Source organism: Elephas maximus, chromosome 18 (assembly GCF_024166365.1).
Source record: "Elephas maximus indicus isolate mEleMax1 chromosome 18, mEleMax1 primary haplotype, whole genome shotgun sequence".
In the NCBI taxonomy this organism is placed as follows: Eukaryota; Metazoa; Chordata; class Mammalia; order Proboscidea; family Elephantidae; genus Elephas; species Elephas maximus.
Window position 1 is genome coordinate 77,642,560 of NC_064836.1, and position 17,442 is coordinate 77,660,001.

A 17,442-nucleotide genomic window follows, 5' to 3' on the forward strand; every position below is an offset into this window, starting at 1 on the left:
CCTGTTGGGCTTTCTGGGAAGGAAGGCCATGGAGTCTTTTATATTGGATCCCACATAAGAGCTGTTCAGCCACGAAAGAAAAGCCTTGAAACGACATGGCTCTGAAACCTTATAAGGAATCTGAGGATTTGATACTGTGACCCCAATACTCCCCAGCATATTTTCTCCTTTTTCAAAATGGGCAGCGGAGAGCTTGACATAACTAAGGCCATGATAAACCTATAAGTTTTTCTTCCTCTGCTTGCCTCCCTCACATACCTCTGTTAATGACTTTGTTTTGACCAAATGTTAATGACTTTGTTCTTTGTTTTAAACTGATGCAAACAACCTTTTGTTCTGTCTGGACTACCTGTGGCATACAAACCCCACGGGAAAGTTGGAGCCCAGGTATCAGACAGATATGTATAAAAAAAAAAAAAAAGTATACCTTTAGCCTAATAAAGAAATGTTTGGCAGGGGACTACGAAGACACTTGTAACCCTTGTAAGATTCTGTAAAAGCTCTAGTGTAAAACTGTTCTTTGGGACTCCATAGAGACAGCCTGTGCTGCTGCCGGGTCCCCGGTGATGTATGGATCTCCTTAATAAACTTTCTCACTCTTTCTGACTTGGAGTATGTTTCATTGGCTCTACAGCTCCAGGGCACAGACCCTAATCAGATAACAATACTTCAGGTATATTCCCAATTTACAAAAACTGGAGACTCAGAAAGACATCAGCATAATAAATGATCTAAAATAGTTTAGATCCTGGTTATTAGTCTGTGTATTTTAACTTACAGCTAAATTTGAATTCAAAGGAAAATACCTTGGTTTTTCTGGGTATGCCATCCTCCTCACTTTTGGTCTACCTTTCCTAATTCCTAGCCTTCTTTTCCTAACAGATGTAACCCCAGGGGTGTTGAACACCAGAGGGCCTATGTCTACAGACGTGGTAAGGAGATTAATAGAAATTTAGGTCACAGATGAAATGCCTGAAGGTATCCATAGAGAAAAGGCAATTCACACATTTTTTTTTAGATCTCAGGAAAGAGTTGATCCTTGTGATGTAGGAACCCAAACCCACTGTGATGTAGGAAAGGTCCCTTAAATGACCAATTGGTAGTCCTTTAAAAGGCAGCCTGTTATTTGCTCCCACCTCATCTACCATTGCATAACTAAAAGATAATGTGTGGTCTTTACCTAGCGACTCCCTTGGACACATCAAATGCATTAAGTCTTTAGGACCACTAGGTTCTATTTAAGAGACTACTGACTTAGTGCCTCAAATACTAACTTGAATTTATAGAAGTCTTTTTTACATTTAAAGTATGTTCATTTATTAAACTAAATTTATTCTGTGCAGGATAAGTAGTAACATCCTGAAATGATTTATTTTAGTGATTAAAAGCACAGGCTCTGGGATTACTCAACCACTTATTGTTTTTGTTAGCTGCCATGAGGTTGGCCCCTGACTCACAGTAACCCCATGCACAATGGAACTAAATGCTGCCTGGTTCTACACCATCCCCCTGATCAGTTGTGGATTGGAAAATTGTGATTCATAGGGTTTTTGTTGGCTGATTTTTGGAAGTAAGTCGCCAAGGCTTTCTTCCTAGTCTTAATCTAAAAGTTCTGCTGAAACCCATTCATCATCACAGCCTCCCCTGACGGACGGTGGCTATCAGGCGAACTGGTCTGGGATCAAACCAGGCTCCTGATTCTATCACTGAACCACCACTGTCTACGTATTCAACCACTTATTACCCCCCAGAATAGAAAAATAACTTCTACCTCGTAGAATTGTTAAGAGACTCAAATGAGGTACGGTAATTAGAGGCCACTTGACCTTTTTGACCTAGTGCCTACAGACATTTGGAGCTTGATATTTGTTAACCATCAACATATTATTATGCTACTCATTCAGTGCTTTAAAAAAAGAAAAACAAATAAAAAACCTCTTATTATACATTTGTGGACATTGAGACTCAGAGAAGTTAAATTACTTACTTTGAACAAAAAAACTAATTGAAGGCAGAGCTGGGACAAGAACCCAGTGCCCTTGACTTACAGGATGGTGGTCGGTTGAATGAATCGCTATCAAATATGTATATTTGAAGAAACAAGTGCCTCAATATGAGCATTTGCTTCCAGAATTTTGGTAGTCCAGGTATTCTTTAAAAAAATGGAGACTTTGACAGAGGATTAAAATAAGCTAGCCTCTGGAGAGCCAGCTCTGTTAATTGAAGCTACAGTTGTTTTCAAAGCAATTGGTCTTGTTTTTATTTTCCAAATATATCTGTAGATCGTTAACTCTGGAAAAGACCATTGTTATGGAAAAGTTTAAAAGCTCATTCCTCCCTTAGGCTAAAAATGGGGACTGTGGAAGATATATCAGGCAATTACATCATTTATTTTTAATTTGTTAACTTGCTTCTTAGGCAAACTCTCATGCTTATAAATCAGAAACATTTTCTTTCATGAGGTAGGAGAGCCCATGATGATAGAAAACAAACTGGGCTTGTTAGTTATTGTACATCCTTAGTGATTGTTGATCATTGGTGCAACTGGCTAGCATATAGGCTAAGTATAACATTATACATTACAATATGATATTCCATTTTCATATATACTCCACCATTGTTACTGAACTCAGATGCCCTTTCAGTACCATTAGCATTATTCTCATTTTCACAGATGGAGACATGGAGTAAATAATTAGTCCAAGGTTACACCTTATACTACTGGATACTTAGGCATAAAGCTCAGAGTTCAGGAAATTTTCCCTACTGTTTCAATCATGATTGTAGAAAAGGAAATTAATCCATTAAAGCAAATTATTTTTGTCTTTATCCTTTCATCATATGTGGAATTGTAACCTTAAAGAGGAAACTGCTCCTTAAGAGATGGTTTTCCCAGAGGCCTTCAGTTAAAGGAGATAATGGTATATGGAAGGTCATGGTCCAAACTATCCTTGTTCATTGCAGGATATATGGCACATACATTTCTTAGTCATTGTAAAAATCAAAGACAGTAGGGCTCATCCTCTTGCCAGATTCCCAAAGAAGGGGCCAGCGGCCCTTTTGAGAACCATTGATTTAAACACCCTGGAGCAATTTGAAGAGCCCAAAACCACTGATTTTTAGTAAGTAGCCCTCTCTGAAAGCTGTTGGCCCTAATCCAAATAAATTTATGCTTTCCTGAAGCCCACACCTAACATCCACTGTATGAAAACACTAAATGCCAAAATATTGGACAAAGTGACGTGAGTGGTTAATACTGGTTATCAAAACTTGCATAAGAAAACAGTTTTCCTTCCTCATTTATTTTAATCTATGGCTGTCTCCTGAGTTTCTTTAGCTTTTTCATAGTACAGGCAGCCCCAGGGTTATGAACACTGACTCCTGGACAACTAGTACTTATGAAGAGCCTGCCGTAAAGCCTACGACATTAAAATTTTGATTTAAATACAATGGTTTGTAATAACGAAAGTATGCACTATTTTGTGATGCCATGAAAACATTGAGCAGTTTGCCAGCATTTCTTAAGTGTTTTATATGCACAGAAAGGTAAAATATATACTAAGACAAACACTTGACTAACTGATGCTAAATAAGGACAGTATGTACCTATTTTGACTTACCTACACATTTGACTTAAAGACGGACTTAGGAACAGATCTCGTTTGAAACCCAGGGACTGCTTATACAAATACATTACACTTAAGACTGTGCTCCTAACAACGCTTATATATAAGTCTCAAAGTTTATGAACTTGGAACTTCAATACAAAAAACAAAACACGAAACAAAAGAGCAAACACAAAGCAATACAAATAATGCAAGACATTATCAATACCCAACGGTAACGACCCATGAGCCTCGGAGAAGAGAATTAATATGCAGCTTGTGCTAGCTACACTTGGACAAACAGCATGAGATTTTGTGTTGTTTTAGGTGCCGCCTAGTCAGTTCCAACTCGTAACAACCCTATGTACAACAAAACGAAACATTGCCCAGCCCTGTGCCATGAAACTTTAGTTTTTATATATGTGAGGAAAGGTCTTAAAAGTCAAGTCAAATTCTAAAAACATATGACTGTACCTCTTCCCATGGTGCCCCTAATGCCCTCTCTTCAAATTAAATAAACAATAAATCGAACTCTGAAAATAAATATTTTTTAGCGTTATGTTGTTGTTGTTGAGTTGATTCTGACTCATTGCGACCCCATACATGCATGGTAGAACTACTGCTCCATAGGCTTTTCAAGGCTGTGACCTTTTGAAAGAAGGTCACCAGGTCTGTCTTCCCTGGCACCTCTAGGTAAGTTCAAACTGCCACCCTTTCCGCTAGGAGTGCTTAACCATTTGCGCCACCCAGGGACTCTGTAGCAGCCAATTATCTTAGTAGAAAAGAGCTCCAGTTGTGAAGCCAGACTGCCTGAGTTTGAATTTAGCCTCTTTGGGGCTCAGATTCTCATTTGTAAAATAGGGATACTCTAGTATCCTAATTTTCATCAAGATTTAAGAAGATAATGCACGAAAGGCTTAATACAGGTCTAATACATAGAAAATAATCAGTAAACCTTAGTTAGATGTACTTTCTATATACCCAAAACAAACCCCAAACCCATTGCCGTTGAGTTGACTGCTCCATAGAGTTTCCAAGGAGCCCCTGGTGAATTCGAACCACCGACCTTTACAGTTAACAGCCATAGCTCTTAACCACTACGCCACCAGGGTTTCCGCTAACTACATAGAGTTACTCTATATAGTTCATCTGGGAATAATGATGACATGACTCTGCTCTTGTGTATGATCTTTTTCAACAAGTTGTCATTTACTCATCAGGTATTTTTAATGATTAATAGAAGATTTATTTTATTTTAATAATATTTCATTGTGTTTTCAGTGAAAGTTTACATAGCAAATTAGGTTCCCATTTCACAATTTCTACAGATGTTGCTCGGTGGCATTAGTGACCCTTTTCACAATGTATCAGCATTCTTTTTAATTGTGCTTTGGTTGTTCAGTTTCCAGTACTCTAGTTTCCTTGATCCCTTATCAGCTCGTCTTAGCTTTAAAGTTATCACTGACCTTTCGGTCTCATATATAGGTTTTTCAGTGGCGCACCGTAATAGAAGATTTATTTATTTAAGCAAGAATACATGTACAGTCATGGGCCATTTAATGTCCATGATACGTTCTGTGAAATAGGATGTTATGTGATCTGGACGCTGTACAAACACCATATTATATACAGGCAGTACCCGGGTTATGAATGTCTGACTTACAGACAACTCGTACTTAAGGACAGACCGTCATAAAGCCTATTAAAATTTTGAGCTAAATACTTACAATGGCTTGTAATAACAAACACATGCACTACTTTGTGATGCTCATGAAAACATTATGTGGTTTGGAAGTGTTTCTTAAATGTTATGCCTGCTACATCCCATTCTCTGGTTGGGATTTCTTAACTCTATTATGGAAACCCTGATGGCATAGTGGATAAGAGCTACAGCTGCTGACCAAAAGACTGGCAGTTCAAATCTACCAGGCGCTCCTTGGAAACCCTATGGGGCAGTTCTACTCTGTCCTACAGGGTCGCTATGAGTTAGAATTGACTCGAAGGCAATGGATTTTTTTTTTTTTTTTAAAACTCTATATAAGGTTATTTATTTTTTTTAAGGACCACAGATGTATATGCGATAGAATGTTGCCTGAACGGGCATTATGTGGCACATGACTGCAGTCATAATTCCTAGAGTTAATATGAAACGTTAAGTTTGACTTAGTTTCCCTTCCTAGATAGGTTTTTCTTTCCTATTCCTGTCAGTTTTGAAAACATAATACCAGAAGAACAGGGGCCCAAAGCCAAAAACAGCTCCTAAAAGTGAGTTCCTGGGAATGGGCCCGAAATTGGGATAGACATTTGCTGATCTCGCATAGGTCCAATGAGTCAGTGCAGGGTTTTCGATGAGCCCTCGGTGGAGGTCACTGTACTGAAGAATATACTCCGGCTTAAGCTGGATCTTATGGCCAGCTGCTTGCTTTGAGTCTGCTGGGTTTCAGGAGATATGTCATATTTGGCTGGGTTGAGAGTGGTGGGATGGCCAGGTGTGACGGTTTTTACTTTGGGAATGATATCTTGATGACCAGCTGCACAAAGTTCAGAGAAATAGTCAAAATAATGAATGGCGAGATAAATGTTTTCAATTAATTTACCAGATAGGCAAAATCATTGAGATGAAATTTAATAGGGGTACATGGAAAGACCTGTATGTAGACTTAAATGATTAATATACCCACCACCCAGTGCCGTTGAGTTGAATGGGACAGTAAAAAAGATCCAGGAGTTTTAATTCCCCAAAACTCAATATGGAAACACAGCAGTTAAGAAGAAAATATAATCTTGAAGAATTTTAACAGGAATTTAATTTACAAAAAAGTGACCCATTTTGGAAGTTGTTATTCTATGCTTGCCATATCATATTTTGGGAATGTTTTCTGTTCTGGGTCCTACATTTTAGTGGTGACATTGAAAAATAAAATACTTAAAAAAATGGGATAAACTTTGCCATATGAGATATAGCCAGATAACCGATATAAACAAACAACAACAACAAAAAACCCATTGCTGTCGAGTCAATTCCAACTCATAGTGACCCTATAGGTCAGAGTAGAACTGCCCCATAAAGCTTCCAAGGAGTGCCTGGCGGATTTGAACCACTACCTTTTGGTTAGCAGCCGTAGTGTTACAGGGCAAGGCTTCCCAGCTCAGGACTAAGCCCTGCCTGGGTTCTTGCCTTCTACTCTGTCCTATAGGGTCGCTATGAGTTGGAACTGACTCAATGGCAACGAGTTTTGTTCTTGCCTTCTACTGACCAAGAATGACCAGGAAAGGTTCAGAGGTTCCACATGAACAGAGGTTTATTAGTGGCAGAAAGAAAGTGAAGGGTCGTGAGTGGAGAACAAAGAGGGACCAAGCAACGCTAGCCTCTGCTCCCCCAAACAAAGGTTTTTCTGGGGCTTATATGAGTTTTACAAGGATAATAGGGTAATGAATATTTAGTAGGTTTCTTTCAAGGGGCAGGTACTTCTTAGAATGGCGGTGCATACTAAATTAGGCTGTGCCCACATCTGGAATCCAAGATGGAACCTGTAGCAAAGGCTCCTGGGTCTGGGTGGCAGGACTTATTATGGGGTATAGCACCTGCGCAATCCCCCTGCTGCACCAGTTCGATTCCTGTCGGGCATACTTGCATAAGGAAGAGGTCACGCGTCAGTCGCCTTGTGGATGTCTGTGCTTGCTCCAGGGACCAGATCGGGTTGGTCCTTCTGAAAAACATCTTACAAGGGAGTACATTGCTTGTTCTTTCCTTATGGCACATTCCAGGATGGGGCTTTATGTCATTAGCCAAGCACATAATTATGTAAGTAAGTTGCAAGTTGTAGGTGTTGCAGGGGTCCTTGCCTAGGGGCTCAGTCACTGTTTCTTCCTTATCTCAGTAGCACTTAACCACTATGCCACCAGGGTTTCCGATAACCGGTACATTTCAGCCTAAAGAAGAGATAATTTAGGGAGGTCATACTCTGTGGTCTACAGATATTTGAAGAGGTACAATGTTTTCACAACTTTATTGGTTACTGCAATGCTAGGAAAGATGGGCAAACCCCACCTTTATCACTACTTTGTCGCCAGCTACTTCACGTGGCACTTCCTCTGTAACCCTAAAAGATCTAGGTCAGATCTCACTCCTGACCACCTGCGGCCAGGTCATGAGGCACCACCCAGAGGCTCAGGAGTCTGTACAACTCCCTGCATGTCAGCCAGCCACCCTCCCCACTCTCTCTACACCCCTGGAGCCAGGTCACAATTAGAAGGACTTTGCCCTTCTTCATTGACTGTCTGTGCAGCCTGTCCCTAACACCAGCCACCCAGAGCTGACGTTTTCACAAGTTAAGACTCTGTCCTGCCAGCCTCTGCTTGCTCATTGTCCACTATGGGTTCATTAACTCTCTATAAAGGCTCAAAAAATTCACAATTACTATTACCTATACTTTTTTGGTTTTTTACTTATTTATTATAACCAGAAAGGATACAAATGAAGAGACAAATCAGGCAAGGACTAGAAGTAATCCTGAGAGCAAGAGCTTCCATTATCCCCAAGGACATACCACACCCTCTCCCAAGCATAGATGTTCTTGCCAACCCAGGATGTTCATGCCAACGAGTCCAGGGTCCTTAGTCATTGAGGCCTCAATGAATATGCATGACTGGTCCTTAATGCATTCCTAGTTATGATCAATCCAAGCAATGAATATGTATGATGGCATCATGCCCTCCTCCCTTCCTAAAGTTATTCCACCAGGTGTGGAGCCTGTGTACCCTTTACTTGTCTGGCTATTTTGTAAAACAAAGGCACCTTGATTGCTTAGGTTATTTTCAGAAACCAGAGACAAAGGGCCGAATCTAGTTCTTTGTCCCACATTTTCTGACTATTCTTCTAGTGCTTTGAGTTGTAAGAAATACATAAGAAAATATTAAAAAAAAAAAGTTCAGGAAAAGTTGTAAAGCTTAAATGTTTAAAAGTAAAGAAAAGAGACCTCAGAGAAGCTCCACCGTTTTCTATAAAGTACCAGGTAGTCAATATTTTAGGTTTTTTGGTCTATAAAGGTTCTATCACAGCTACTCAACTATGGCCATTGTTGTGTGAAAATATTCAGACAATGCATAAATAAATGGGTATGTCTGTATGCCAACAAAATTTTATTTGCAAAAATAGGCCAAAGACTGTAATTTGCTGACCACTGACATAGAATCACATGGTAATAACGTGGAGAGCCAGAAATGTAAAAATCAGAATCTTCCGTTTATAGAAATAATGAATCATTTAACAAGATTTAAAAGTGTGAGTCTCCAAATTAAGATATTTTCAACAGAATCAAACCATTTCTTGGGAATATTTACTCATTTATTCCAAAGCATTAGTTGTCTACATAAATCCCAGCAGACTCCCGGCTATACCACATTGCTGGAACTGTGCACACAGCCATATCTAGCTGCAAGAGACTCTGGAAAAGCAAATTTTTAGCGTACAGAATCCAGGTTCTCCTAGCAAGAAAGAATGAAGGCTGAATGTTGAACACAAAACTAATAATATGTGCCATAAATGAAGAGTAATAAGTTCAACAATAGAAATATATATGAAATCAAGAGGTGGGGAAAATTATCAATATTGTAAAGGATTACTGGAAAGGTCACCATAGAAGGTGGAGGTTATTTTAAAAATGATTTATGCATTGATGAAAATATTGAGTATATGACAGTAAAAGATTATTTTATATCATATTTCATGATTTGAGGGATCAGCAAGATGACTATAAAACCTGGGGCAGCTTATTTGCTCCCTTTAACCTTTCTTAAACACTTTCCTGAAAGCTATCCAATAAAACTGGTGAATTGATAATGCTTAAAAATTTCCAAATTCACAGTTAGCCAGGAATAAGCAGAATTAAGGTAATATTTTACAATTAATTGGGAAATTTGTAAAAAAAAAAAAATTTTCTGGCAAATGATAATATATTAAACACATATATTGGACTGCTCTCCCTCTAGAAACTGTGATAAAATAACAGGTAAAGGGATTTTATTTGAAAAGGAATATACCCACAAATAGAGAAAAAGATGAAAGCAGACAACAACAGAGACCTAGCATTCAGCTGTAGGTACCTGTATGCCATACTGGTAGGAGTCCATTCTGATCATTCAGGTATCCTTTCTGAAAGGTTGGCTCCCGTGACATACAACATAGTTGCTGTAGAGTTGACTCATGATGATCCTGTGTGTGTCAGACAGAATTGTGCTCCACTGAGTTTTCAGTGGCTGATTTTTCAGAAGTAAACCATCAAGACTTTCTTCTGAAGTGCCTCTCTGGATGGACGCGAACCTCCTATCTTTCCATTAGCTGCCGTGGGTGTTAACTGATTACACCATCCGGGGACTCCTTCCATAAAGTACCAATTATTAAATAATTTTTATATCATCCTTGTGAGAGCACAAAATTTTGAAACTTGAAAGCTGAAAGAAGAGTGGTAACTGATTTTGTAAATGTAAGAAAATTCAATTCTAAGCCAGTAGTGGAGAAAGCAAAGAAGCACCATGATTTATATTATAGAATCCCTAATAGTTTTGGAAACTGTCATCACCTCCTAACTCTGTAGCCAGGGGTGAATGTGGGGATAAAAAACAAGAGGATCTGTATAGTGTGCTTAAGAAACATCTAGATCCCTAGGTCTCCAATCATACTCTGCACAGAATAACAATTGTTAGGTGCCATTGTGTCAATTTTGACTCATGGTGACCCCATAGTGGCAGAGTAGAACTGCCCCATGGAATTTTCTAGTCCATAATCTTTATGAAAGCAGATTGCCAGATCTCTCTCCCAAGGAACTTTGAACCACCAACCTTTCAGTTAGCAGCCTAGCTTTTAACAGTTGTGCCACCAGGGCTCCAGAATAACAGTCACCCCTCCCCAAACATGACAGAGTGAAAGGGAGGGTCTTTGAACTGAAGGATAGCAGCCACAGTTTAGGGGAGGAGGGAATATTCACATAATTATTATTGTTGTCCACCAAAATATGTGTTGTAAATCTTAAACTCCTGTATCTGTGGATGTAATCCCTTTTGGGACAAGGACTTTCTTTGTTTTGTTAGTGAGACCATCTTAGTGTAGAGTGTATTTTAAGCCAACCACCTTTGAGATATAAAAAGAGAAGATTAGGCACAGAGAAGGAAGCACAAACTAAGCCCTCTGCCTCAACTCAGTTCCCAGAGTGTTGGTAGACAAACATATGTCTGGTAGATTCTTCTCTGGGAAATTTGAACTGACCAAGGGGAAAATCTAAAACACTAAAATTCAGGGCCTCCCAGTAAAAAGAGTCCAGCCAGATCTTCCTACTGCAAAGATTGCAATAGGAAAGTTATCCTCATGTGTTTCCGAAAAAGCTTTTACTGCACCACTTATAATGTGAACAGAGAACAAAATGAACAAGCAACTTGGAGGAAGCAGGTATTATGCAGGATGAGAAAACTTTAAAATAAAATGTTAGTAGTATACTAAGAGTTAAGAAAAAAAAAAAAAAAAAAAACGGTGTCCATGAAAAAAATAATGGGACGCTACTGGACCCCTGGTGGCAAGGTGATTCAGGGCTCAGCTGCTAACCAAAGGGTCAGTAGTTCGAATTCAACAGCTGCTTCTTGGAAATCTTAAGGCACAGTTATATTCTTTTCTATAGAGTTTCTGTGAGTCAGAATCCACTTGATGTCAGCGAGTTTTTTTTTTTTAATATAAACCAAACAGAAAATAATTGTTCTTAAAAAAATTAGAAGCAACAGAAATAAAAACTTCAGAAAAAGTTTCGAAAGATAAAGAAATTTTCAGAGAAAGTAGAGCAAAACAAACAAAACTAAAAAATAGTAACAGTAACAACAAAACAAACAAACAAAAAAATCCTAAGAGATAAAAATAAAAACAAAGAAACAAACCTAAGAAAATTAGAGGACTTTTAAGAGGTCCAACGACTAACTAATAGGAAATCCAGAAAAAGACAACATAAAACTGGGAATAGTAACACAGGGGGTTGCCATGAGTCGAATCAACTCAACAGCAGACATGAAAAAATACCAAAATACAACCCCACTCCTTTGAAGCAAACAAACAAACAAAAACTGGATGTAGGAAATCAATAATAATTTTATTTAAGGATATGAGTTTCCAGACTTTGCACAGCACAATAGCTGAAAATCAATGACATAAAGGCATACAGTTGTGCAATTTCAGGACTTCAGAGATAAGAAGATTCTAAAAGCTTCCAGAGAGAAGGTAAGTATGTCAATAATTAGAAGAGGTTTTTGATCTCTTAAAAGTAGAAGACAATGGAGAAATGACTGTAAAATTTGAAAAGAAAAATATTTTGAATTGACAACATTATATCCTACAAACCTATTGGTCAAGTGTGAGGGCAGACTCAAGATATTGTCAGATTTGTAGCCTCTCAAACAGTTTATTTCTCATCCAGTTTTTCTCTCAAAACTACTAGAGAATTGCTTCCCAATGAGAGAGTAAATGGATGAAGAGGAATATAAGGAATGCAGGAAATGGGAACTCCAATTCAAGAAGGCTTCTCTCCAGGTGGAGGTTGAAGGTAGATCTCAGGATCATGGCACTTCCAAGGCATAGAGTATGTCTTAGTTATCTAGTGCTGCTATAATAGTAATACCACAAGTAGATGACTTTAACAAAGAGAAATTTATTCTCTTACAGTTTAGGAGGACAGAAGTTCAAATTCAGGGCACAAGATCCAGGGGAAGGCCTTCTGTCTCTGTCAGCTCTGGGGAAGGTCCTTGTCGTCAATATTCTCCTGATCTAGGAAGTTCTCAGCACAGGGACTCTGGGTTCAGAGGACAAGCTCTGATCCTGGCTGTTCTTGCTTGGTGGTAATAAGGTCAGCTTACTTTTCTCTTCTTTTATCTCTTCTAAGACAAGAGATGACTCAGCAGGCCACATTCTAAGGAAACTCGCCTTACATTGGATCAGGGCATGACCTGAGTAAGGGTGTTGCAGTCCACCCTAATCCTCTTTAACGTAACCTAATCTTGCTTCATTAACCACCGGAAGAAATTAGGATTTACAACACAGAATAATCACATCAGGCCACAAAATGGTAGGCAACCACACAATACTGGGAATCATGGCCTAGCCAAGTTGATACACATTTTTGGGAGACACAGTTCAATCCATAACAGAACCCAAACACTCCAGCTGTGGCCAACCAGAAGCCTCAAGAGAGTTAGCTCCAAGAAGGAAAACCTGATACAGTCTTAACAGATTGAACTATTTTGAACAGCTCTGAGAAGGTTAAAACCACCAGTCGCTGTTCAGTGAACGCCAACTCATGGTGACCCATGTATGCCAGAGTGGAACCATGCTGCACAGGGCTGTCAATGGGAAGCAGATCATCTGAGGTGCCTCTGGGTGGACTTGAATCTCCAGCCTTCAATCAGCAGCCAACAGTGTTAACAGTTTGCACCACCCAGGGACTCCCCAGAGAAGAAGTCAACAATAAAGCAGTGCCCTTCAGGCCAACAAAGCATACAAAAAGTTGTTCAAGAAAGGAAAAGTAATCATATTGTAAAATGTAGCCCAGCCAGTGTTTACAAAAATGAAATAATGTAAACCTTAAATACTGATACAACTAAAGTTATAACTGTATAGAGAAATTTGTGCAGTAAGGAGGGTTACAGAGTGAAAATGATGCTAAATCCACATTTCTCAATAAAAAGTCAACAAGTTGAAATTTAAAAATATTTAAAAGATACCAATATAACAATGCTATCTGGCAACGCAGAAATAAATAGACATCCACAAATGTTGAGAGTGGTTGCCTCTGTGGTGTGGGGAACGTGAGAATAGGGGAAGGGCAGATGATTGACTCTCCTTTCGTAAGTCTTACAGGAATGCTTGACTCTCTAAACCACATATGCACACACAGACACATCTTTGTTGAAAATAAAAACAATTACAAACAAAACAAAAACCTAGCTCGCTAATGCTAGTTAAATTTTATTATAGCTTTTAACCTGAGTTCACTTTAGTTGCAATCTGTCTTATTGTTGCAAACCCTAAATGTAAATGAATTTGGGTATTTTCATCTATATTTGAGAAACATCTTGTTTTATTTTTGATTGGATGTTTTTGTCTTTGTGCAATACACAATTAATGTAATTATTTTCAAAAGTTTTCTATGGTCTATCTAACATAAATAGACTGAGGGTTTTATTGCATTTTTCCAAGTCCATTGCATTGAAAAACTGTCATACCAAAGGCCAACTAAGATTAAGTTTTGGGCATCCCTAACTTTGTCAGTGACCTCAGGATGTGCTCATGTTGCATACAAAGGAGAAAAAGCCAGCGGTCTTCATTTGCAGTACAGAGAAATGACTGAGGAATAAGTGACAATGTGATTAGATTTTCCCACCTCACCGGAAGGTTTGACTGCAAACAATATTTACCAAACTTACAGACACTCACTGTCACATTGCTCACTTCTATAAGATATATGAACTGTTTAGCTGCAAGTTTCCTAAACGACTTCCCTTGCTCCTTGCTTATTTCAAGATCTAGTTCAAATTCTCCTCTCTTGATTTTCAAGCTCCTTTGAAAATATATATATTTTTTTCTTTTCAACTCGTTATCAGTTCCTTATATCACTTGCTTTATTATTTCTAAACACTTCGCTGAGCTTTTTGACACTCGGTTTGTAGTAGAGATGATTTGCTGTTTCAGTAAATTTCTTACTAGAATCTGGAGTACAAAAAAGATCACAGAACTATTAAAAGACAATGTTGTACAAGGTATTGTTTCAGAAAAGTTGAAAGAAGTAACTTGTCTATTCCCTCACTCTTCCCCCTTCCTCAGCCTTCTCTAGTATTTATTTCCTGGTCTTCTCTAGGCAAGGAGCCCTGCTGGTGCAATGGTCAAAGTGCTTGGCTGCTGACTGAAAGGTCAGCGGTTGGAACTAATGAACTCACCAGCTACCCTTTGGGAGACAGACCCAGCAATCTGCTCCCTTAAAGATTAACCAAACTAACCCACTGCCATCAAGTTGATTCTGACTCACAGGGACCCTACAGGATAGAGTAGAACTCCCTTACAGGGTTTCCTAAGAGCCACTGATAGATTCGAACTGCCAACCTTTTGGTTAGCAGCTGAGCTCTTAACCACTGCACCACCTGGGCTCCGCATAAAGATTATAGCCTAGGAAACCCTATGGGATAGTTCTACTCTGTCCTACAGGGTCTATATGAGTCAGAATCGACTTGATTGCAACATGTTTGGTTTCTTGTCTGTTTTCCCATAGGCATTGCAGTTCATTTAATTGTACTAATCACCATTTTCTTTGTTTTTTTTTCTGATTAAGAGGTGACTTATTGCTCCTGTTATTTTACTATGAAATAAAAAACAATAAAGCAAACACTTTAAAGGAACAGTGCATTCAGGAGACCAATAATAAATGAGAACCTTTTAAAAGAGGCCAAACTTGTTACCATCATGTCAATATATTGAAGAATTTCTAAGAGATTGTAGTTCTGAGCTAAACATATTGTAATGGGGAAATCTGCTGCAAAAACCTCTTTCAATGTTGAAAACAAAGATGTCCCTTTGAGGACGAAGCTGTGCCTGATCCAAGCCCTGCTGTATTCAGTCAACCTCATACGCATGCAAAAGCTGGACAACGAATAAGAAGACTGAAGAAGAATTGAAGCCTTTGAATTATGGTGTTGGCAAAGAATATTGACTATACCACGGACTGCCAGAAAAACAAATAAGTCTGTCTTGGAAGAAATACAGCCAGAGTGTTCCTTGGAAGTGAGAATGGTGAGACTTCATCTCACATACTTTGGACATTTTATCAGGAGGGACCAGTCCCTGGAGAAAGACATCATGCTTGGTAAAGTAGAGGGTTAGTGAAAAAGAGGAAGACCCAGGAAGGGATAGATTGACACAGGGGATGCAACAATGGGCTCAGACATAACAATGATTGTGAGGATGGTGCAGGCCCGGGCAGTGTTTCGTTCTGTTGTACATAGAGTCCCTGTGAGTTGGAAATGACTCAGTGGCACCTAACTGTAACAATAATAACAACAACAAAAGTTAAACACACACATTTACATAAACACACAAAGAGTTATATACAAAGAAATTCTTACATTTCGCCATATAGACCATTGGCTAAAGGCTCCATTTTTCTCTTGGCAGTCTACATATCTATATTACACTTGATCTAAGCCAGTAGTTTTACCTTCGTTTCATTTGTGTTCCCATGTACAAAAAGAAAGCAGCTAGGCCTTGCCAGACTTACGTCACCTGGATAAGTTTTTCACTCTCAGTTTATCAAAAATACAATTACTCTAAACCAGTTGCTTGAAAAATAACTAAAAACAGTTTCAGTAGATTACTGAGTAAACTTGATGGTTTAGGCATATTTAATGAGAAAGATATAGTAGATATTTGCTACTTTCTGGCATTTCTAATAGCGTCCCCGTTTCCTACTGGCTCTTCTCCAGTGTGTATAGCTTGGTGGCTGAGAAGTCGATCTGCTGGTCTTTTACCAACGAAGCGGAGAGCCAGATCCTTCCTTTCACCACCTTAGTAAGCCAAGGAGAGAGCAAAAGGCCTGAGTTCATTCAGCTGAGCCGTATTGGCGTGCTCTGAATCTTGAACAAGTGGTACGAGAGCGAACAGATTAGAGTCGCCTCTTTACAGAGGTGTTGCCCTAATCAGAATGTTCTCATTACCAGCCCAGGTGTGTGCTTTCTGCTTCCAGTCCTCTGGGATTTCCTTGGTTCTCCAGGTCCAAAGTCTAGTTCTATGTCCTTCCTATCTACACTATGCATCCCTAGTATCCATCCAGTAAAGAGCTTGGGTTATCTCATGTCAGTTTCTGTTGCTTATGATCAAAAAAAAAAAAAACAAAAAAAACCAGTGATATGAAGTATATTTTGCAAAAATTACAAAAATATGACAAAGAAAATACAAGCATCATGCGCCAGTTCTTGTTGTACAAACTTCCCTTTGTGATCACACGCACCTTCCAAAAATTCTGCTGATATTAATCTTCAGAGAGGTAAGGTAGCACACAAACTTTTTGTTGAACAGGGAGAATCGGATTGGAGGTAAATCACTTTCTGCTCGGATTGACCCCAATATTTGCTTTATCTACTAATCATCATGTCTTCAAATCTTCAGTGTTGTTTTTATTTGCTGTTAAGTCAACTTTGTCGTAACCTCACGTGTAACAAAGTAGAACTGCTCCGTAGGGTTTTCTTTGTGGTGGTCTTCACGGAAGCAGATTGCTGGGAAACTACCAACCTTGGGCTTGCAGCTGATCTCAAACCTTTGAGTCATCTAGGCTCCTTGGGACCTTCATTGCTGGTTATTTATAGTCCACTTGGGACTGCTGAAAACTGGCTTAAATACTTCCATTCAAGTTTCACTGCTCTTTCATGGAACATCCCAGTTAATTGGACTTAAAATGTGCTTAGTGTTTCTGTTCTACTTCTTAGTTTGTTGAGTAGTGCCTGGGATCTTAAAAGCTGGCAAGTGGCACTTTGGGGCACAAAAATTGGTCTTTATTCAACTGGAGCAACCGAGGAAAGGGAGACTCAAGAACAGGAGGAAAAAATGGAATCTGTGGCTAACTGTTTGCATGAACGAGTCCTCCTTTGCCATGAGCCGCGAAGAACTGGCTGGTGCCTGGCTACCATTACTAAACATTTTGATCCAAAATTCTACAGAGAATCCTGGTCCAAAGGGGTAAAATGCAGAACAGAATTTCAAATTCTCATGGAATCCAGATTTTCTGGAGCCATGGAGACTGGATGAAGCCCTGAAACTATTGTC

General features: G+C 39.0%; 1 pseudogene; it reads right to left on the reverse strand.

The window, feature by feature from the left end:
- Positions 1 to 5,757: 5,757 nt before the first annotated feature.
- On the reverse strand, positions 5,758 to 9,737 carry LOC126061384 (NADH dehydrogenase [ubiquinone] 1 beta subcomplex subunit 4-like; annotated as a pseudogene).
- Between the last annotated feature and the right edge of the window lie 7,705 nt (positions 9,738 to 17,442).